A 6,000-nucleotide genomic window follows, 5' to 3' on the forward strand; every position below is an offset into this window, starting at 1 on the left:
CCGCCCTTTAAAAAAAAAATTTTTTTTTTTTCCTCTTAAGATTTTAGGATTTATCTTTCTTTTTTGAAAGATATTTACCTTACCATCATTTTTGAAATAATCATTAGTGTATTACTTCATCTTTTTTTCTTCTTATTAAGATTATTTCCAAATATTTTTTTTTTACTTGGGTTTAACAATAAAAAAACGGCTTTTTGTAGCGATTCAGAAAACCGGAAAAATCAGTTATCCGGAATAGCGATGGTCCCGATCGTTCCGGATAATCGGTTCCCTACTGTACCACTAGCTTGGCCAGAAGAGCCGTCCAAAGTTTGAACCCTTTAATGTTAATTTTACTTTCTGCCTACTTCACCATATTTTGAGAACTTTTCAAACGAACTGAAATTTTTTTTACACGCAATTACAAAATTCGTTTATCCAAAGATAGTTTCATGCAAAATATAAATTTCACTAATTATTTATTATTTAATTTAATAATAGTCGAAAAATTTTTTGATTCATAAGGTATACAATTTTTTACATCATTTTAAACTGTACAATTTTAAATGACGAAATACAAAATTAGTGCGAAATCGGTAGAATAAATCCCGAGAAATTGAATTTCGAACAAGTATTATTTTCAAAACTCAATTTCTCAGTAACTTTTTGTTTTGCTCAGTGAACACCAAAGTGACTATTTGATTGTTGAAATCATTTATTCAAAATATAGAAATGATTACATTTTATGACGTTGTCTTTTGAACGGCAAAGTTAAGTCTAAAATTTAAATTAGTGGCTTAATTAACATAAAAGAGACAATTCCAACAATAATATTCGTGTTTTGAAATATATATTTAAAGCCGTACCTATCGTTTTCCATTACTTATTTAAATAAATCAGTGGGTGCTAATTTCGTCTGAAATTAATGCGTATAAAATATTTTATATCTAATGAGAAAAAAATCATACAATAATTTATTTTAATTTATAATAATTTATAGCTTCCCTTATTTGGCAGTGACCCTCATTTGAAGCGTTGTTTTAATTGTTCCAACTCTGTCGTTGTAGAGTGTGTTATTATGACAACCTTGCTGCTACGAGCGTGTATTGCATAACAATCCCGATATCGTGAGAATAATTAATAAACGATTAAAACGAACGACAGAGAAAGTTCTATGAGGGATTTAAAACGTCTGTGCTAATTAATTTGTATTTAACGTTTATAAATTATTTTGTATTGTAACGAAATATTTTGTTTGCTTTGATTATAAGGAAATATTTGCTTTATATTAATAGTTTTAGAGTCTCGTGTATACTGTTATTTTAATTCCCTGTTTTTTATCTTAAACATCACTGTTTTCATAATTCATGATATTAATCTTTTAAATGATATAGCAAAAGTAAACATATAATTTGTATTAATTATACCCTGAGGAAAAAGTATAATCAAAGCTTTCGGAGTATGGTAAAATTTACCGTGTTTTTAGTTCTATGGGAACACCATAAGGCTCGATAATTTTTATCGAAGCGCTTTGGTAATGATTTTGGTAAAACTAACAGTAACAGTGTTAAAATTTGGCAAATGCGGTAAAATTTGGTGATTTTATCATGATACCTTAGGTCATATGGCATAAGAATCATTTATTCGGTTCAGTTTATTTTCCAGTTTTGTATTTTTATTAATTTTGTGGTTATAAGAGCAGCAATTTTGGAAACCAGAATTTCTGGTTTATCGTTATTATATTGATGAAAAAACTAAAAAATGAATGGTTCAAATTGCGTACATTTTGGTTTCATTACCAGAATTGTTTTTTTTTTTGTTTATTTTATGTTTTGTTTATTTTTATTTTTTTTACCAGAAATGTCATTGCTTATACAGTATGGTCATTTTACAGCACTTTTTCCATGTGTAATTTTTTCCATGTAGGAAGGTAAAATAATAACATAAATTGTATTAATACTTTGTAAAATGTTAGTTCTTTAGGAATAAGACAGCTTGAAAACTGATCGATAATCACTTTCAGTGACAATAAGAAATTGAAATTTTACATAGTCAGAAATAGATTTTAAAGTTAGGAAAAGTATTTAAGAAAAAATGTCAATCTTCAAATATTTATTATCAAGTATTGAATGACAAGCTTTCTTAAATATTTTCGTAAATATTACAACTTTTCGTAAATATTTTTTTTAATTATTTTATTTAATAATAGTTGAAATATTTCGACTTTTAAGTTATACAATTTCTTCCATATTTTGAAGAATGCATCATTTTCATATAATTTTAAAGGATGTAATTTTACACGGTAAAATACGAAATTTGAGCATAATCGGTCGAATAGTTCCTGAAAAATCGAATTTTAAAAATACGACGTTTTCAAAATTCGATTTCTCAGAAACTATTGGACGATTTCGGTCAAATTTTGTACTTCGCCATTTAAAATAGGATTCTTTAAAATTGTGTAAAAATGTATACCTTACAATTGATAATTTTTTTTCGACTATAAAATAATAAAAAATAATGAATATTTATCAAAAATTATTTTGTGGATAAACAAATTGCATAATTGTGAGCAAAAATGTCTCCATTCGTTTGCCTCAAGATATGGTGAAATACGTAAAAATTAAACTTTAACATTAAGGGGTGCAAACTTTGGACAGCTCTCCTGACCAAACTAATTGGATCATATTTCCCAGGTTACAACTTATTTTGGAGGTCAGAAATCCGAAACCGTCGAAAAAAGGTATGTTTACTTAGAGAAAGTAAGTTTCTGTGTCTGATTTCGTAACTTGAAATATCGTCTGCCCTAATAAATTAGCATATTTCACTTCACAACCTCAAGCATTAAGATTGAGTTCTAGAATGTGAAAATCAAAAGTTATTTTGGGTGGTCTATTTTTTATTTTGTGCACCGTACTTAATGAGCCGAAAAAGAAAAAAAAAATGGTGTGAATATAATTTTGGAGGCACTTTATTTTATTTATGTGATTAAACACACGACTTAATTATCGAGTGATACAGCACATAATTTGTCAAGTACAATTTTCAATAAAATAAACAGTATTTTAGTATTTTTAACAGAAAAAAAAACTATTTATGAATTTTATACAAGGAAAAAAATCAAATTCAAAGTTATTTTCAAAGTATTAAGAAGTGTTTCTACAACTGTATATTTATATTAATATATTCTGTAATAAATATTTGGTACTTAAACATGACATACTTCTTAGTTTTATGTATCATGTAAATTAATTCTTCACCTTTAAGAAAACATGTCAAATTTATTTGTATTGTTTGAGTTAGGGAGTTAATAATTAAATACGAATTCTCAGCATTGACTATATCTAGCACAATAGCTTAAGTAAATTACACATAATTTACTACACTGCACGCTTGATTCTCTAAAATGAATATGATTCAGAGTTGACATAAAATGTGCTAGTGAATAAAACTGGTAATTTTATGTTCTCTCAATACTACGAAAGGAAGTTTTGGAATTTTCTTATTTCAAGGGGGGAAAAAAGCATTTGTAATTAAATTTATTTTTTGGACGCTTTTGTATTGACTATTTTATTTTGAAAAACTAATTTAATCTACTATTTTGGTACCTCATGTATCAATATATTCTTTTAAATTTTGCTCGTTTTATAGCTTAAAAAAATGTCATCACCAAAAACAATAAATGCTAGTAATTAATAATGCTTAACACAACTGTTTTAATTAAAAAATTTAAAATTGACCAGTAGTGATACTTTTATTTAAAATTTATATTTAAAAAAGTTAGAAACTAGTCAATGAATTTAAATTCTTCTTCACACATCACACACATTATCATTAATTAACTATGATGTATTACACTTATATATTATTTATATTAAAGATACTTAAAATATTCATCATTCAAATTACTCTCCCAAGCAAAGCTAGACAAAGAATGTCACAGAAATAATACTTTTCTTAAGAATTTTATCACCCATCCCAAAACTATAAATTGCATTTTCAACTACGTTAACTCTAGCTATCTATCATCCACTTGAGGCAAATTTTCATCGTGGGCGATCAACACCAAAAATATCCTAACGATTTCGACTCAGTATCCTCATTATTTTAGATCCAACGAGTTAATAGAGTTGTAAGTTCTTAAATAAATTAGCCACTATTTATTCATGGGATTCTTGTTCAACTCAGTTTTTAGGGTGGACATCATCGTAAACAAGGGATCCCAGAAGGAAAAGACGACAGAGAACAAATGGTGCCATTAAGTCTAGATCAGTGATCAAGCCCAATACTGGCGCCGATAAAATTAAACACCAGGGAATATTCAGAAGCCCCTGAACACGCGAAAGCGTACTTTATTCCGTCTGGGGTGTTCAGATTTAGGTGGATATAGAGGTCAAAGGAGTAATTGCTGCTTTTATTTTTTTTTATCTACCCGCACGGAAGCGATTATGGTTGCACGTGGGCGATCACTTGAAGCATGTTTATTTGGAAAATGATAAGTGAATCCTTTCAACATAGAGTATCTGTAAAATTTGAGAAAAAGACTCTGATAAGTGATTGAAGAGTTCGATGTTATCATATTCTGTGCGTGTGACGTCGTGTTTTAATAATATAATTACATTGATGATGTATTAAGATTTCAGAAACTTTGGTGGTCTGTGATTAAATGGAATGGTAAAAAATATAAATGCGGGAAAAATTTATCGTTTTGATTTATAAATTGATCCACATGATTGCGTTAATTTATTGTAATAACTCACGATATGATCATTTAAAATGTTGGTGGATTTACAGAGCTCAAAATAAAAAAAGAGAACACCTTAATAACTTTTGATTGTATTTTCACATGCTAAAATGCAAACTTATTGATTCGAAAAGCTAACACTAAATGCGCTACAATATTTGTGACGATATTTTAAACTTATGAAATCAGACTAAAAAATTCACTTTCTTCGAATTAACATGTTTTTTCTCCGATTGATTGAACTTTTTAACTCTTAAATTACGGGGATAGCCGCGACGCAATCGAAGAAATATGAACATAATTCTGTAGGCAGGAGAGCGGTCGAAAGTTTGATCCCTTACGTATTTTTGGAACTTTTTAAGATTCGAATAGTTTTTGCTCACAATTATAAAGTTCGTTTATCCAAAGATAATTCTGCATAAAAAATAATGCTTATGACTGTTTTTTAAATTATTTAATCTAATAATAACCAAAAATTATTGATATGAAAGGTCTACAAATGTTTATAAAATTTGTGACCGAGTAATCACAAAATCTAAAATCAGTCAAATGATTCTTCAAATAAGAAACTTTTAAAATACGACTTTTTCATGCTATTCGACGTGAAAAAAATAATAAAATGACATTAAGTGTGCGAGATTTCACACTTTTTCTGCCTAAACTATCGGAACCATATTTTCGAAACTGCGACTGTTCCCCATCTATTACCTAGAATTTAAATTCGTCGAAAAAGTTATGTCAGTCCAGAGATAGTACGTTTTAGGGTCTAATTTCGTATTTCAAAATATCGTTTGCACTGATTAATTAGTATGTTTAAGTCAAGCCTCTTGAACTATTAAGATTGCATCTCTTCTTCTTCTTCAGCACGACAGCCCCTTACAGGCCTTGGCTGCCTCAACCACGCGCAGCCTCCAACTTCTCCTATCCATGGCTACTTTTTTCCAGTTGTTAATCTTTATTACTTTGAGATCTTTAGTAGTGTCATCCAGTCATCTAGTTGGAGGTCTTCCTCTGGCCCGAGATCCAGAAGGATTTTTAAAGGTGGCGATTCGTACTGCATTGTTTTCTGGACCTCTCCAGATATGGCCAAGCCATCTTAATCTATTGTTTTGGATGTCCTGCACTATTTGTGGCTGTCCATAAAGTCTATATAATTCAAAGTTGCATCTGATTCGCCAACAGCCTCTTTCCTGAACTGGGCCAAAAATATTTCTAAGGATTTTCCTTTCAAAAACACCAAGAGTACGCTGAGTGTCTGCGTTTAGTGTCCATGTTTCACT

This window comes from Parasteatoda tepidariorum, chromosome 1, assembly GCF_043381705.1.
Source record: "Parasteatoda tepidariorum isolate YZ-2023 chromosome 1, CAS_Ptep_4.0, whole genome shotgun sequence".
Lineage (NCBI taxonomy): Eukaryota > Metazoa > Arthropoda > Arachnida > Araneae > Theridiidae > Parasteatoda > Parasteatoda tepidariorum.